Here is an 18,156-nt window from a genome sequence, read left to right as displayed (position 1 = left end):
TTTCTCTTGTTGAAGAATAAAACCTAGAAAGCTCTAGACTCGATAAAGAACAAAGGGAATGAATAGGGGAAGATGGTGGCAGTAACTAGGGTATTTTAGAGTTTCTTTTAAGTGCTGGAAACAAGGTAAGAAACAATATTAGAACAAGATAAACAAAAAATAAAGAAATTAAAAATAAAGTATGATAACCAAGAAATCAAAAGATCTCCCTTATGAAGGTGAACGGTAAAGATGATAATGGCGAGGATGGATTTATGGAAAATAGATGGATAAGTGTCATATCGAGCCCTCCTAGTCGCAATAAAAAGGCAAACACGATAATATGGCTCTAACCAACCCTTCTAGTCGAGATAAAAAAAAGTAAATTGGAGTGTGAAGATTAATCTCCCTCACAAGAACTTGAAAGAACTTCAGGAGAAGAAGCTTCGAAGGCACAAGACAATCAGCACTTGCAAAAACAAACTCTCGTTGTATTATTAATCAAAGAAATCTGATTTACAAAGTTGAATGAAGCCTCCTTTATATAGGGGTTGAGTTCTAAAGGTCCTAATTAACTAATGAATAAAATAATAACTAATGAATAAAATAATAACAAACTAAACATGTCTTAAGTCTAATTCCTAATAAAATAATAATAACTAAAAATAATGTTTTTAACTCATCCTTAATTCCTAATAAAATAATAAATCTAATCCAAAAAGATAATGCATCATCCTATATTAAATTGTATTAGAAATAATCAATATAAATATTGAAAATTCGTAATATTTATAAAAATCACGTTTAATATCGTATAGGAATTTTTGCATGTGTTATCTTAAGTAAAAGGATCATATCTTGAGTTCCAAATATTGGATTGATGTGATTCAAGAACCGTTCGAAAGATAAGAGATATATGGTTGTATCTCTAGAAGACATGTCGACCAAATAAGATCAGGATCCCATTCAAAAAGTCGTCGCAATTATACTTCTGTTATGGTCTACTTTTCCAAGGCTTGGACGAGTGGATCATTTGGAAGAGTTATTAGTTCTTTCTTTGATGTGAGACTTATGATGCATGTATCATCCTCCCTTTCTTCAAAAAGATTCAACCTTGAATCTGAAACATTAAAAGCATCATTAGAATCGTTTAATAATTCATTCACATTATGCTTACCAAATAGATATGCTTTGAATCTTTGAGACTTTGTTCTTCTAATAGGTTCGAGTATAAACATTATTCCAAAGAAGAATGTATTATGGACTCTTTTGCATGTATCATTCCCCTACTCCTCAAAAGGATTCGTCTTCGAATATGAAAATCCAAAAGAAAGAGAATTAGATGTGTTGAAAGGAAAACTTGTGAAACATTTACCAGGATCAAAGTGATGTGTCTTTATGCGTTTTAGTTGAGGTTTATGCTTTGAAGGGACTGATTTCTTATAGTCTTGAAATCCTCTTTTGCATAAAAGTCTTGTAATCTGATGTTTAGGTTGAAATTCAACATGGCACCGACCACTGTTGGCTTTCTTTATGATTGCTTCATATAAGTGTTTCATGGTTTTATTCGTGTGTGGCGAGAATGAGTGCTTAAAAATCATGTCAACTGGTCTGTTAAAGTATCTCTTAAGTCTCCTAAGTGTGGTTCATGAAATAATAATTCTCGAGAGGAGATTTGTGGACTGTAAAACATGTTTAGTTGGCAAGGAAACTCATATACAAGATAAAACTCATTAAAAGCACTTTTAAAAGTATGGGTAGAAATATCAGAAATATCTGAGTTATTGTGATATATATCTTTGATATGTTCAATTCTCAGAATAGTAGTATGTGTTTGATAGGTAAGAGTATACCTTCGTGGTAGTACATCGTCTACTGTGTTTTGCTTACCTCGATCTTTTACGCACTTAAAGGAGTTGTGTTTAGTATGGATGACAACTTCACGAGCCTTATCTTGTAAAAAGGAGAAGAAGTACATTACAATAACATTAAAATGAGTAATAAAATACTTACCTTTGGTCTCTCGTAAATTGTGACTCTTTATTGATATGGTATAGTGATTAGGACTTTCAGATAGTAACCCGTCAAGAGGGTCACCTAGCACTATTCGAAAACTCTTGGCGATTGAAGATGGTGTGGGCCAGTCTCATGTTTCTTTTACTTTCTCATCATTTACATGGATTCCATGTGAACGAACTATAAAGCTTGTGGAGTTTTTTAAATCATGTTTCATCATTAAGATGACATCACGACTAAGGCTTTCCTGGATGTAGTCTTTTTGTAAAAAATCTAACTATTTGGTTTCTTCGATATTGTATGTTTGACGAGGTATGATAGAACCTTGAATTAGATTGGTTTGGTGTTGTTTTCTTCTTTTTAATGGTAATTCGTTAGGTGGATCACCTAAAACTTCTCAAAAACCTTGTAACAAAGATGAAAACACACTAGGCAAATCCTTGTTAATGTTAGAAATTGAAACAATTGATTCCCTAAAGCGAACAAGGATGAAAAGGCTATTTGTAAAGAAGGTTCTTTGTAAATAAGGTTCTCTCTCAATTCTTTTGTGCTCACACATAGATTTTGAGTCACTCTTTTCTTCTCACAATTAGGTTCACTCACCTCCCATGGGTTATTATTCTTTTGGCTTTTGTAACTAGTGACCTCTTTTGCTTTTACCTCTTTCTTAGCTTTTTCTTTTTTTGCTTTCCCTACCTCCTCACAAATTATCATTTGATCTTTAGGGGCTAGAAGTGTGTCATTATTTACTGGTCGTTCTTTCTCCTTGTCAGGTTTTTCATCACTTGGCTTTTTCAGAGAATATGTAATAGAATATGAGGAAATATTTGAAGGATTAACTTGGTAAGAGGATGAACTACCTTGGTAATGTTCTCTGAATTGGAATATCCTTTAGATTTGTGATTTGATTGTCATTGTTTTCTTTAGTGTATCTTTAAGGTTTTCGTACCCATCGAGGTCAAGAAGATCAGTGATGTTTGAGTTCAAGCCGAAGATGAATCTTGACACGGTGACCTCTTCTTTTTCGGTTATGTTAGCCCTATTTAGTAAAGACTACATCTCCTTGTAGTAGTCTTCAATTGAACTTCTACCTTATCGAAGTCAGTATAGTCGTAGTTTAACTTCTCGTGTATAATGTGTCAGTAGGAATTGCTTCCTCATGGTTTGTTTGAGGCCGGTCCAAGAGGTGATTGTTGGAATCTGGAAGTTCTGGATATTTTTCCTTGTTTGCATCCACCAAGTTCGAGCATATTCTTCGAATTACATGGTGATAAGGGGAACTTAATTAGCTTGGGGACAGTCATGGTATGCGAATATGAGATCAACGTTTCCCAATCGATATACCTAACCGGATCGTTGTCTCCTCTGAAAGACGGGATCGTGAACTTTGGTTTTGTAAAGAGTTAGGGTGCTTGGAAACGTGGTTGTTCTTGCCTGAGTACCAGAAGTTTAGCAACCTGTGTCTCCAAGGATTTCAAAACTGCCTCTTGCTCCTACAGTCAAATCTCAGTCCTGTTAATGAAAACGTCAATACTTTTTCATGAAAAATACTATTTTCAACCATGTATGATTCAATTTTTAACATAAAAGATTTGAGAGTATTTTCCAAAGAACTAGACGGTGTTGATTATTATTGCGGCATCTGTTGTCTTGGCATAATCTGTTGGAATTTTGATGTTTGATTGTTCTCATTGAGGGCATTATTTGGGTTACTCCATGAGAAATTAGAGTCTCCCATTCAGGCTAGTGTTTGTATGATTAACATCACATTGTTGTTCCGATTGTAGTTTCCAACGTAGAAGCTAGATCTGGGTTCTGAGGACAATCGAAAGAACCATGACTACCATTACATAACTCACAAAAAGAATTTACAACCTTGATTTCCTGTTAATTGCTAGTTGATGCATATTCTTAACCAAGTTGGTTACGGTAGCCAACTATGTAGAGATAGTGTATGTTGAATCAAGCTCATTTATCATGGCGTTACATCGGACTCCACATCTTCTAGTAGTTGGGAACTGATGGTCGTTCTTGGCAAGACAATTCATGATCTCTATTGCTTCTTCCAGTGATTTGTCGATGAGTATGCCATTTGTTGAGTCATCTAGCATCATCCTAGCTGGTGTGTTTACTGAATTGTAAAACATCATCACTTGTCTCCATATCGGGAATCCATGCATAAGACATCTACGCAAAAGCTGCTTGTACTGTTCCCAAGATTTGCACATGGATTCATCATCTACCTATCGAAAAGAAGTAAAATCATTATGCAATTTATTAGTCATGGTTGTAGAACTAAATCTAGAAAGAAAATCACAACATAAATCCGCCCAAGATTCTAGAGATATGGATGGGATACAATTCCACCACGATTTTTCCCTATCCCTCAGTGAATAGGGGAATAGTCTCAGCCTTAGGGCAACCTCATGGACTCTTTGTTGCTTGAATGAGTTGTAGATTTCTAGGAATGATTTGATATGTTGTCTGGCATCTTCTATTGTTTATGCAAAATTGACCAATTATGTTGATCATATTGAACATTATTGGTTTTAATTCGAAGTAGGCGTCTTATATTTCAAGTGGGACAACTCTTGGATTGAGTTCGTTGAGATCTTTCTCTAAGTAGTCTCGAATGGGTCTGTTCCTTACGGCCATCTGGTTTCCAATTACAACAGAGTTGCCAATTGGATCAATGAGTTGGTCTCTCATTGTTTCTTGTTGCTCATGTCTTCTTATATAATAAGCTCACTCAATTTCGGGTTCAAATGAATATTATAGTGATGTAGGTCTCAACCTGGTCATATACATATGCAAAACCACAATTTATAAGCTCTTGGAATCCAAAAAAAAGAAAAAGAAAAATAATACTAATAATTAAGGTGCAAGGAATTAAAAAACAAAGTCGTTATTGCTAATCCCTGGCAACAACGAAAAAAACATTTTGTGTGATTTGAGTGCTTCACAAATATTCCAAGTGTAGACATCACATGTTATAGTATAGAAAAGATATCGTCTCCACCGGGATTAGTGAAACTCTATATTCTAACTTATTATAATATAAAAAGAAATAAATTGGTACTTGTAGGAGTGTGAATAAATAAAATAAATGAGCAAGTAAATAAAAGTAGAGTAATATCAAGTGAGAGAGCAGGTTGGGTTATCATGATTAGTGGTGTTACAACTTTTTGAAAAGTTTGAGTCGTTGATTGCCGAGGCAACAAGCTGTTGAGGCAATTAGTTGTCATGACAACTAATTGTCAAGGCAATTGGGTACCTTCCTTCAAAGCTAGGGAGAGCGTTCTTCAATGCCTTATTGTTATTTCTAACTTCAAAGGACTAGTCAATTGTGCATGCCTTGGTGATACATCCCTGCGCTAACCATGGGTGAACAACAATTGATCTTGTGCTACTTTTAACCGTTGAAATCCAAATCTTATCCCTAAGATGGATTAACATTCATTAACATCCATTCAAATAAAGATCATGTTCATTCGTTTCATGAATCTAACTATCCCTATATAAATAAATGGATAAACTCTTGAGATCTCTCCCAATTCACTCAAAGTAAATTAAAGAACCAAGAATGAACAAACTTTGAATTAAAAATACAATCAAGAACTTAAACAAATCCAAAAGTCTCACAACCACAAAATCCCAATAACCCAAGCCAAATTAGTTCAGTTCATGGATGGGTGCAAAAAGATTACAAGATAAAGATTTCACAATCCCATGAAAAAAGAAATAAAGAAGAAAATCTTGCACCCTTTTCTTTCTCCAGCCACCCCCTCTTTTGTGTGTTTTCTTCTATCTTTTATAGAAGATGTGTGTGTCATCTTTTATTAAAGATAAAAGAAATCTCTTTTAATTAAAGAGATAATAAATCTCTTTTAATAAAAGAAATAAATCTCTTTTAATGAAAGAAATAAATCTCTTTTATTTTTATCCTTAAATCCCTTACAATTAAGACTTATTTGCTTCTTTAAACTCTTCTTGGAAATCCAAACCTTTAGGAATTATCTCCTTGTGCCATGATTATCTCTAATGAGGTGAATTTATTCAGTCAACATTATATTGCACAAAATAATGCACACCATCAACATCATTTCCAAAAAAAAGAAATAAAAATATAATATCAACTTTGTAGTGAATGAAAATATGTAATTATGCATTAAATATTAATAATGAAAATAAATTTAACTTGAATCTAACAATAATTATGAGTAAAAAGGTAGATAAATTAGTACTTTTACACACATAAAATACCCTCAAACTCGAACTATTGCTTGTCCTCAATCAATGCAAAACTAACAAATACTCAATCATCAAAAACATGCTTCATTCTTGAATTTAATCCTCAAAACCATGGCACAAAGTATGATGACCTTTTGATTTTTCGGATAGCACAAAATTTACTCAGAATCAAACTACGATGCTTGTGATAATGTGTGTGTGTAGTTATGTACATGTCAACTAATGAGATTCCTTGAGAACAATATGTTTTATCAAATTATTTACCAAGTTATTTACTCTTTTACTAGAGATGATTCTGGGCACATCTAGCAGAGCAAGAAAATTTAATTGACTAGAGCCAGTTTTGAACACCTCTAGCAATTCTTGAATACGTAACAACTAGAGCTGGTTTCGGCACCTATAGCAAATCTTGAATATGTAACAACTAGAGTCATTTCAGACACCTCTAGCAAGATTATTTTTTACCCAATTTTTAAGCAACTTAATTTCACTAAGTCCCCATTAATCAACAAGTCACAATCGTGTTAAAATATTTAGCATTATAGTAAAATCCTAAATATTGTCCATACAAATCCTAAAATTAAAGTTTATATCAATTGAGTGCAGTGGAAAAATTCATCATTGGATATCCAATAAGTCTAAGTAGTTTAATCTAGTAGAAGTCATGGAAAGTAATATACGTAGTTGTATATAACTAGAATTGATGACTAAATGAATACGACATGTTAGAAAAGAACCCCCCACAAACTCGAACTATTGATTGTCCTTAAGTAATAAAAAAACTAACAATTACCTACCAAGGCCTCAATCGTCAAAAACATACTTCATTATTGAATTCAATCCTCAGAACCATGACACAAAGTATGATGACCTTTTGATTTTTTGGATAGCACAAAATTTACTTAGAATCAAACTACGATGTTTATGATAATGTGTGTGTGTAGTTGTGTACAAGTCAACTAAGAGATTCCTTGTTAACAATATGTTTTATCAAATTATTTACAGGGGTATTTACTCTTTTACTAGAGCCAATTTCGGGAACCTCTAGCAAAGCAACCTAATTTAGTCGACTAAAGCTAATTTCGGGCACCTCTAGCAATTCTTGAATATGTAACAACTAGAGTTGGTTTCGGGCACCTCTAGCAAGATTGTTTTACCCAATTTTTAAGCAACCTAAGTTCACTAAGTCTCGTTTAATCAACAAGTCATACTTATGTTAAAATATGTAGCATCATATTAAAATCCTAAATATTGTCCATACAAATCCTAAAATTAAAGGATCTAACAATTGAGTGCAGTGGTAAATTTCATCATTGGATATCCAATAAGTCTAAGCAGTTTAATCTAGTAGAAGTCATGTAAAGTAATATATGCAACTGTATACAACTAGAATTGATGACTAAATGAATATGACCGATTAGAAAACAACACCCAAACTCGAGAGGAACATTGCCCTCAATACATGTAAAACAAATGGGTTAGTCAGAAAGGTCGTCACCTTAAATGATGATTTTCCTTCGATCCGTGTGTTTGATCTCATTTTGTAATACCCCAAAATTTTGGTTAGTTTCCAAAATATAAATTTTGAAAGTTAAGTAACCAAAGTATAAACTTTGGAAAAGTTTAGGGACATAAGTGGTAATTTTCCCAAAAAATAATTTTTATTCCAGAAATAGATAGTTTAATCTTGACAGTGGGGTTTTGTTGAAATCAGATTCTTGATCTGGAAATTGTGTTCAAAACTAAAAAGTGTTAAAGTTTGAGAAAAATTCGGTAAATCAGATCAAATATAAATTTTGGAAAAATTTTAAGGATGATAAATTAAGCTTATAAATATTATTTCCACATCTTAAAATGATGTCAAATAATATGGAGCTTTGGATTTGAGAATTTATTTCCATGTTCAATTTGGACCGTTATATGAAAATTGCAAGATTGAAATTTTTGGAAAATGGTATGGGTAAAGTTGTAAAGGGAAAATTATTTTGTCCATCTTTGACCTTGGAAGATGATAAGGTTTAAGTGGCATGATATTATTGTAAATATCAAGTTTCATTAATGGCAAAATGGACATTTATCAATAAATGAATATTTTATTCATTTAACCTTAATATAAGGTAAATTACCATGAAATTCACTAGAAATTTCATGAAAACTTAGCCATTTTCAGCTCTCATGGTCGTGTACTCTAATTGGAGGTTAGAGAAACTTTCTTTTTCATGTTTTAGTAATTTCCTTTGGATTTTGGATCATGTCGTGAAATAGAAAATTATTTTATTCGAAAAACACTATCATTTGGAACCATTATTGCTTGCTAATTTAGTTTGTGTTCAAAGATCCCAAATTCTACGGTTTATGTTCAAATTAGAGTTTATGGAATTGAAGAAGGATTTTGATGTTATTGAGGTTGTAGAATCATTTCCAAGCTTGTTTGATGATTAAAACATGTTTAGTCCTCCTAGAAATGCTTCTTTAAGTTTCAGTTAAACCTTAAAGTTAGGGGAACTTTGTGTTTTGATGAAATTTTATTAGGGATTTGATTGTATAGATTTTATGAGATTGGATTCATGTTGACTTCATGGTCGAATAGAATCAAAATCTAGTAAAATCATGAAAACCCTAGTTTTGGAACTTTGAAGTATTTAGCCTTGGCTTAAATGGATGAGGAAAATTTTGGAAAAAATTATATAAGGCTGTAAATAATGTAGGAAGTATTTTACATCGTTAAAATATTTTGGGGACCATTCTGTAATTTTATGAAAAGTTGGGGAATCGAATCGACAATTATGAAAAAGTTGTGGATTTTTGTTTAATTGTTCAATAGTTGATGTACTATGCTGTAAATTAATGTTTGAGTGTTGAAATTGAAGTTAGGATATGAAATTGGATTGTTTTGGAAAGCTTATAAAAATTGAGGTTTAAATCACAAATATGAAAAGGTTGGGAGCTTAAGTGAAAATGTTATGTGAACTTGGATTAAATGGAATTTGAATAGTCAATTGGAAGTGTTAAGGTCAACATTTATATTGTGACATGGAAATTATATTGAATAAGCATCGAAAATTTTGTTAGGAATTTATTTTCCAAAATATGCCTATGTTAGTAAGATTCTAACATTTGGTTTGAATTTATATATTTTTGGTAATGATGTTCTTTTAGATTGAGATCTTGAAATCAAGATCAAATATTATTAAAGCTAAGGAGAATCCTAAGGATAAAATGGGAAATTCCAAGGAAGGTTGCAAGCTAAGGACACCATGTGAGTGCAAATTTAATTTGTACTTATGTTACCGAACAAACATTGGCTTGCGATGAGCCAGTGACGGAGTTAATATGGTAAGGAGTGACTCCTAAAATGTTATGGGTGTTACATTTATTGGTATCAAAACTATATGTTTAGCAGATTCTAGGACTAACCGAGCTTGTTTTGAGTTAAAAAGTGTATATATGCCACTAGATGTCATTGTTACTGATTGGTGATTATAAGGTTCGATTGATGTCACTCCTTACTTATAAAGGTAAAAAAATATAGTGTATGGAAAATATATATGTATTCGAGGGTTTGAAGAACGTGATCGAGCAGAAGGTTTAAAAATAAGCTAATAGTGATAGTAGTTTTGTTAGCCATAATTCTATTGTTTAGTCTAATAAGCTGATGTATTGGCGCCATAGGAAGTGCCAATGTTGGATTAAGGAAAACCCTTGTTTATGCATAAGTAGAGTATTGATGAAAGAATGAAACATTATGCTATAATTGATCATAAGTGATATGTGTTTGATTAACCTTTTTGGCTAGAGTGCGAAGGTGAATCGTATTTGTAGACAGTAATTGCCTGGTAAGGATTCAACGTGTTGATTTATAATAGACTTGATAGAACTACCTTTCGAATGAAATTTTTGGAATGGATTGATTACCCCTACCAGTTGCAATGAATTACCGCTTAGAGCGATTGAATTTTAAAGAATTCGAAAAGTTTCGAGATATTAGTGGTAGGGAAAGAGAGTAAACATGTTCCCTACTGGGATTTTGGCAGTAACTATTATGAAGTTATTGATATAAGGTTGTTAAACCTTCTTAGTAAAGGAGGTGGATACTCAAATATTCTTAGTTAAGTTGGAAGATATTCCAATAGTTTGAGGGTATCCAATTGTGTAGCTGCAGAAATTACATGGATTACTTCTAGATTGAGATGTAGAAATTAAAATAGAGATGTTATCAGGTATTGCATTTATTTTTATAGTCGTATCGAATGGCTCCGAATGAGCTCAGAAAATTAAAGGCATAGGTAGTAAAATTGTTAAGACCGGGGATTTATAAGACTAAGCTATCTGGGATGCACCAGTGTTATTATAAAAAAAGACAAGTCTATGCAATTATGCATGGATTATCTCCATTAAATAAGGTAAAAAAGAAGAACAGGTATCCTCTTCCGAGGATTAATAATCTTTTGATTAGTTAAAAAGGTGTATTGGTGTCTCTCAAGATGGATCTCCTATCGGGATGTTATTAGTTAAATATGAGGAAGGAGATCTTCCTAAGACAGCTTTCAGAATTTGATATGAACACTACGAGTTGTGATAATGTCGTTTCGTTTAACAAATGTTCATGCTACACTTATAGATTGGATAAACAGAGTATTTTAGTTATACTTGGATTAATTGGTGGTAGGGTACATTGATGTTTTGTGATATATTGTAAGACCAAAGAAGAACACGATGTTTGTTTTTGTATAGCTCTTCCAACTATTCAGGAGAAAAATTGCATGCTAAGTTGACCAAGTGTAATGTTGGTTGTCTATGATTTTATTCCTTGGTGATGTGGACTCAGCTAAGGGGATAAGAATATATATCAATGAAGCAAAAGATATAGTCGAAGGATAAATTCAAAAGAATGTTTTCGAATTTCAAAGTTTATTGGGATTTTTTGGTTACTATCGAAGGTTCATAAAGAACGTTTCAATGATTATATTCCCTATGACCAAGCTATTAAGGAAAGACATGTTATTCATTTGGACTGTTAAGTGCCAAGGAAAACTTGGAGATGTTAAAAAGAATATTGGCATAAGCTCCAAGGTCAGTATAAATAGAATCTGGAAAATATTATATGAATTATAGTAAAGCGTATCATAATAGTTTGGGTTGTGTGTCCGTACAAGAGGAAAAGTTTTAGTTTATGCTTCAAAGCAACTAGAGAACCATGAAAGAAATTATCTAACTCACAATCTCGAGTTGGCAATAGTTGTGTTTACTTTGTTGATATAAAACCACTATCTACAAGGTGAGTGACATTATATCTATACGGATCTCAAAAGTCAAAAGTATGTATTGACTCGAATGAGTGAAAATAAAGGAAATTGATTGAATTCCTTAAAGAATGATGACGTGCTTATCAATTACAAATAGGAAAGTTAATGTGGTGGTTGATACGATAAAGCCAAAAGACATTTCTATTCTGAGAGTTTTGAATACATGATTTTTAAAAGAAATATGGTGTTTTCATTGTAGAATTAAATTTAAAGCATATGTTGCTAGATCGAATAAAGGATCTTTAGAGAAAAGATTAAAATTTCCGTGCTTGTCAAAGATAGAACAAGCAAAAAAAAAGGGGAAATTAAAGACTTTAAGGTTAAGTCTGATGAATGTTTATATTATCGAGGAAAAAGTTTAGAAGCAGGTATGAAAAGAGCTATCATCGAGCTTGTTTCTAAATGGCTAACAAGTCAGTGAGTTAAAGAAAAGCATCAAGTGACTTCTTAATTATTGTAACTGATTTCTATCCCTTAGTGGGGAATAGGAACGAGTTACGATAGACCTTGTAACTGGAAAAAATCATTTAATATAATCTCAAGATAGTTACTAATCGACAAAAGTCTTGTGCAAGCTTGAAAACAAAGGAGATTGAATACCAAGAAGGTGATAAAGAAGTATTTCTTAAATAATCACCTTGGAAAAAATATATATTATGGTTCGGACGCAAAAAGAAAGTTGAGTTCGAGATTTATTGGACCTTATAAGATTATAAAAAGAGAAAATAAAAGGAAAGAAAGTTGGATCATTGACTTATAACTAGAAGTACCTCCGGAAATGGACAAGATTCATAATGTTTTTCATGTGTCGATACTCAAGAGGTATCGATCAAATCATTTGCATATTATCACCCCATAGGAAATAGAGATTCAAACAGATTTGACTTATGAAAAAGAACTAGTACTTAATAAAGTTCGACTAAGAAATCAAAAAGTGAAAAAACAACATCCTTGCCTATTTACATTAGGTACGTATTGAAAATTCAAGGACAAATTTTCTTAAGGGGGAGAATTGTAATACCCCAAAATTTTGTATAATGACCAAAATATAAATTTTGAAAGTTAAGTGGTCAAAGTATAAACTTTGGAAAAAGTTTAGGGACCTAAGTGATAATTTTCCCAAAAATAATTTTTATTCCATAAATGGATAGTTTAATTTTTATAAAGGGGTTTTATTGAAATCAGATTTTTGATCTAGAAATTGCATTAAAACTAGAAAGTGTTAAAGTTTGAGAAAATTTCAGTAAATCAGATCGAATAGAAATTTTGTGAAAATTTGAAGGATGATAAATTAAGCTTAGAGATAATATTTTCACATCTTAAAATGATGAAAAATAATATGAAGCTTTGGTTTAAGAATTTATTTCCATGCTCAATTTGGATCGTTGGATGAAAAATGACAAGATTGAAATTTTTGGAAAATGGCATGGCCAAAGTTGCAAAGGTCAAAATATTTTGTCCATCTTTGACTTTGGAAGATGATAAGGTTTACGTGGTTTGATATTATTGTAAATGTCAAGTTTCATTAATGGAAAAATGGACATTTGTTATTAAATGAATATTTTATTCATTTAAGCTTAATACAACGTAAAGTAATATGAAATTCACTAGAAATTTCATGAAAACTTAGCCATTTTCAGCTCCCATGGTCGTGTACTCTACTTGGAGGTGAGAGAAACTTTCTTGTTCATTTTTTAGCAATATCCTTTGGATTTTGGATCATGCCATGAAATAGAAAATTGTTCTATTCGAAAAACGCTATCATTTGGTATCATTATTGCTTGCAAATTTGGTTTGTGTTCAAACATCCTAAATTCTAGGGTTTATGTTCACATTAGGGTTTATGTAATTGATGAAGGATTTTGATGTTATTGATGTTGTAGAACATTTCCAAGATTGTTTGATGATTAAAACATGTTCAATCCTCCTAGAAATGCTTTATTAAGTTTCAGCCAAACCCTAAAGTTAAGGGAACTTTGTGTTCCGATGAAATTTGATTATGGATTTGATTTTAGAGGTTTTTAAGGTTGGATTAAGGTTGACTTCATGCTTGAATCGAATCAAAATCGAGCAAAATCATGAAAACCCTAGTTTTGGAACTTTGAAGTATTTTGCCTTGACTTAAATGGATAAGGAAAATTTTTAAAAAATTATGAATGGGTTGGAAATGATGTAGAAAGTATATTACAAGTATTAGAAAAATTTGGGGACCATTTTATAATTTTATGAAAAGTTAGGGGACCGGATAGATAATTATGAGTTGTGGATTGTTGGGTAATTGCTCAATTGTTGATGTACTATTTTCTAAATTAATGTTTGAGTATTGAAACTAAAGTTAGGATGTGAACATTTATATTATGACATGGAAATTATATTGAATAAGCATTGAAACATTTGTTAGGAATTTATTTTCCAAAATATGCCTATATTAGTAAGATTCTAACATTTGGTTTGAATTTGCATATGTTTGGTAATGATGTTCATTTATATTGAGTGCTTGAAATCAAGATAAAATATTATTAAAGCTAAGGAGAAGCTTAAGGATTAAATGGAAAATTCCAAGGAAGGTTGCAAGCTAAGGACACCAGGTAACTGCAAATTTAATTTGTACTTATGTTATCGAACAAACATTGGCTTGCGATGAGCCAGTGACGGAATTACTATGGTAATGAGTGACTCCTAAAATGTTATGGGTGTTACACATTTGCTGGTTGGTGGGCTCTGAATCCTTATGTTCCTTATTACATTGCTCGGGTGAATCATTCTTTTGTGACCATGGGTTCTTGTATCCTAAAATTCAAGCAAAACAAAAAGAGAAAATGAATTAAATAAATAAAAATAAAATAAAAATAAAATAAAAGGAAAAAATCAACAATAAAAATACTAAAAGAGAGCATATTCATACTTCTCCGAGCGTTATCACTTCCTTGTTGCACTCAACATGGGAACCAATGTAGTGTTTAAATCATTATCCATTGATTTTAAACTCATACCATCGATGGTGGATTGGATTATTACGACACTATGAGAGAAAGGTTTCACTACCTCAAACGGCCCATAACATCTCGATTTTAGTTTTCTAGGAAAAAGTTTTAACCAATAATTGAAATGTAGTTCTAATTGCCCTGGCAATGATTTCAATTCTAGCATGGGAGGTTTCTCAATAGAAGATTCTTTTAGTTTACCTTCCTTACTTCAGTAGTCTATTGGTTTGAAATATTTTCCCAATTGACTTGCTATCCAATTTTCTTCATCTTACTCTCCATTGTCCGGTTCTTTAATTTCCTCTGGTTTGGAAATAGAATTGTCGTGACAATTTTTATCTAATTCAAAATTTAATTCGATAGTGGTGTGAATGACTTGACCTTCTTCTGGATTGTTAGCATGCTTTAAAGTTGGAAAAATATGTAGTTTCACTTACTGGTCATTCCCTCTCATAGTGAGTTCTTCCTTTTCGACATCAATTAAGGTTCTCCCTGTTGCTAAGAATGGTATCCTGAGGATAATAGGTGTGGACTCATATGTTTCACAATACATAACAATAAAGTCAGCGGGAAAAATAAATTTATCAACTCTTACCAGTATGTCTTCAATTTTCCCTCTGGATGCACATATGATTTGTCTGGGAGTTGTAGCATAACTGTCGTAGGTCATGCCTTCCCAATACCCAACTTTTGGAAAAACTGATTTAGGCATAAGATTTATGCTTGCTCCAAGATCACATAGTGCTTTACCGATATAGTGGTCACCAATTGCACAAGGTATGGTGAAACTGTCTGGACCCTTCAATTTGGGTGACATTCGATTGAATAACATGGCCATGCATCCCTCCATCACAACAACTGTTTCAAACTCGCCCATCCTTTTTCCTTAGATACAATGTCCTTAAGGAACTTGTCATAATTTGACATCTGATCAATTGCCTCAATCGAAGGCAAGTTGATATAGACTTGCTTCAAGATATCTAAGAATTTGTTGAACCGATACTCTTGTTTATGCCTTTTTAGCCTTTGAGGGAATGGTGGTGAAAATTTAAACTCCTCTTCCTTCTTGTTTGATTGGAATTCGGCATATGGTCTTGACATACTATATGAAGTTGTCGAGGCGTGTGGACTTGCCTGTGCAATCGTTGGTTCATCAACATCAACTAAGGTATTCCTGCTAGACGGATCATTCTAAACTCGAGTTTGTTCTGCTTTTCGATTTTTTCAAATGGGTTGTGTAAGAGTCTCAGGTAACTCAAAACCACTCCAAGTGGTGATTGCCTTGCACTATTTGTGGCCTACTTTTTCAACCTCAGTATCATCGGGTAAACCGCCTAGTGGTCTTGTGTTCAAATTCTGGGCAAGTTGTCCAACCTATGACTCTAATGATTTCAAAGTTTCCTCTTGGTTCTGCAATCTCATCTCAGTCCTGTTAATGAAAGCGTCAGTTCTTTTCATGAAAATATTATTCTCAACCATGTAAGATTAAGTTTTTAACATAAAAGATTTGAGAGTATTTTCTGAAGAACTAGATGGTGTTGATTGTTGTTGCGTTATCTGTTGCCTTGGCATATTCTACTGGAATCTCGATGTTTGATTGTTATGATTGAAGGTATTGTTCGGGTTGCTCTATGAGAAATTAGGGTGTTCCCTACAGGATGGCGTGTATGTGATGACATCATATTGTTGTTTCGATTGTAGTTTCCAACGTAGAAGCTAGATTTTGGGTTCTGTGGACACTCGAAAGAACCATGACTACCGTTACGTAAATTACAAAAGGAATTGACTACTTTGATCGTCTTTGGATTACTAGGTTGCTGCATATTCTTAACCAAGTTGGTTAAGGTAGCCAACTATGCGGAGATAGTGTCCGTTGAATCAAGCTCATTTATCATGGCGTTACGTCGGACTCCTCCTCCTCTAGTAGTTGGGAACTGATGGTTGTTCTTGGCAAGACGGTCTAGGATCTCTATTACTTCTTCCAGTGATTTGTTGAGGAGTATGCCATTTGTCAAGGCATCTAGCATCATCCTAGTTGGTGTGTTTACCGAATTGTAAAACGTCGTCACTTGTGTCTATACCAGGAATCCATGCATGGGACATCTACGCAAAAGCTCCCTGTAGCGTTCCCAAGCTTCCCACATGGATTCATCATCTTCCTATCGAAAAGAAGTAATATCATTACGAAATTTATTATTCATAGTTTTAGAACAAAATCTAGCAAGAAAATCAGGACATAAATCTGCCCAAGATTCTAGAGATCTGGATGAGAAACTATTCCACCACGATTTTCCCTGTCCCTCAGTGAATAAGGGAATAATCTCAGCCTTAGGACATCCTTATGGACTCTTTGTTGCTTCAATGAGTTACAGATTTCTAGGAATGATTTGATATGTTCTCTAGCATCTTCTGTTGCCAATCCACCAAATTAACCAATTATGTTGATCATATTGAACATTATTGGTTTTAATTCGTAGTAGGCAGTTTCTATTTCAGGTGTGACAACTCTTGGATCAAGATTGTTGAGATCTTCCTCTAAGTAGTTTCCAATGGGTTTATTCCTTATTGCCATCTGGTTGCCAATTGCAATAGGTTTGCCAATTGGATCAATGAGTTGGTCTCCCATTGTTGTTCATTGCTCACGTCTTCTTCTATTAAAAGCTCACTCGATTTTAGGTTCAAATGGATATTCTTGCGATGTAGGTCTCGACCTGGTCATATACAAATACGAAACCACAATTTGTAAGCTCCTAAAATCCGAAAAGAATGAAAAAGAAAAAGAAAAATAATATAAAAAATAATACTAATAATTAAGGTGCAAGAAATTAAAAATCAAAATCGCTATTTCCAATCCCCGAAAACGATGTCAAAAACTAGTTGCGTGATTTGAGTTCTTCACAAATAGTAAAAGTGTAAACATCGCAAGTTATAGATAGAAAAGATATCGTCTCCACAGGGATTGGTGAAACTATGTATTATATTTTCTTGCACTGTAAAAAGAAATAAATCGGTACTTGTAGAAGTATGAATAAATAAAATAAATGAGTAAATAAATAAAAGAAGAGTAATATCAAGTGAGAGTAATATCAAGTGAGAGAGCATGTCGGGTTATCATGATTAGTGGTGTGACAACTATTTGAAAAGTATGGGTCGTTGATTGCCAAGGCAACAGGCTGTCGAGGCAAGTAATTGTCGTGACAACTAATTGTCAAGGCAACTGGGTACCTTTCTTCAAAGCTTGGCAGAGCGTTCTTCAATGCCTTCTTTTTATTCCTAACTTTAAAGGATCGGTAAATTGTGTATGCCTTGGTGATACATCCCTACATTAACCATGAGTGAACAACAATCGATCTTGTGTTCCTTTTAGCTGTTAAAATCCAAATCTTATCCCTAAGATGGATTAAAATTCACCAACGTTCATTCAAATAAAGATCATGTTCATTCATTTCATGAATCTAACTCTCCCGATATTAGATAAATGGATAAACTCTCGAGATCCTCTCCCAATTCACTCGAAGTATATTAAATAACGAAGAATGAACAAACTTTGAATTAAAAAGACAATCAAGAACTTAAACAAATCCAAAAGTATCACAACCATAAAATCCCAATAACCCAAG

At 33.0% G+C, this 18,156-nt stretch overlaps 1 non-coding gene across 1 annotated transcript; it reads left to right on the top strand.

Annotated features, from left to right (window-relative positions):
• Positions 1-16,621: 16,621 nt before the first annotated feature.
• Positions 16,622-16,727, top strand: LOC120187792. The gene has a single exon (XR_005522337.1). It is a non-coding gene; the product is annotated as a small nucleolar RNA R71 (small nucleolar RNA).
• Positions 16,728-18,156: the final 1,429 nt, after the last annotated feature.

The sequence above is a fragment of the Hibiscus syriacus genome, unplaced genomic scaffold (assembly GCF_006381635.1).
Source record: "Hibiscus syriacus cultivar Baekdansim isolate YM2019G1 unplaced genomic scaffold, ASM638163v2 tig00113725_pilon, whole genome shotgun sequence".
NCBI classification, from domain to species: domain Eukaryota; kingdom Viridiplantae; phylum Streptophyta; class Magnoliopsida; order Malvales; family Malvaceae; genus Hibiscus; species Hibiscus syriacus.
Note: the sequence above shows the minus strand (reverse complement) of the source record. Positions and strands in the feature narration are given on the sequence as shown.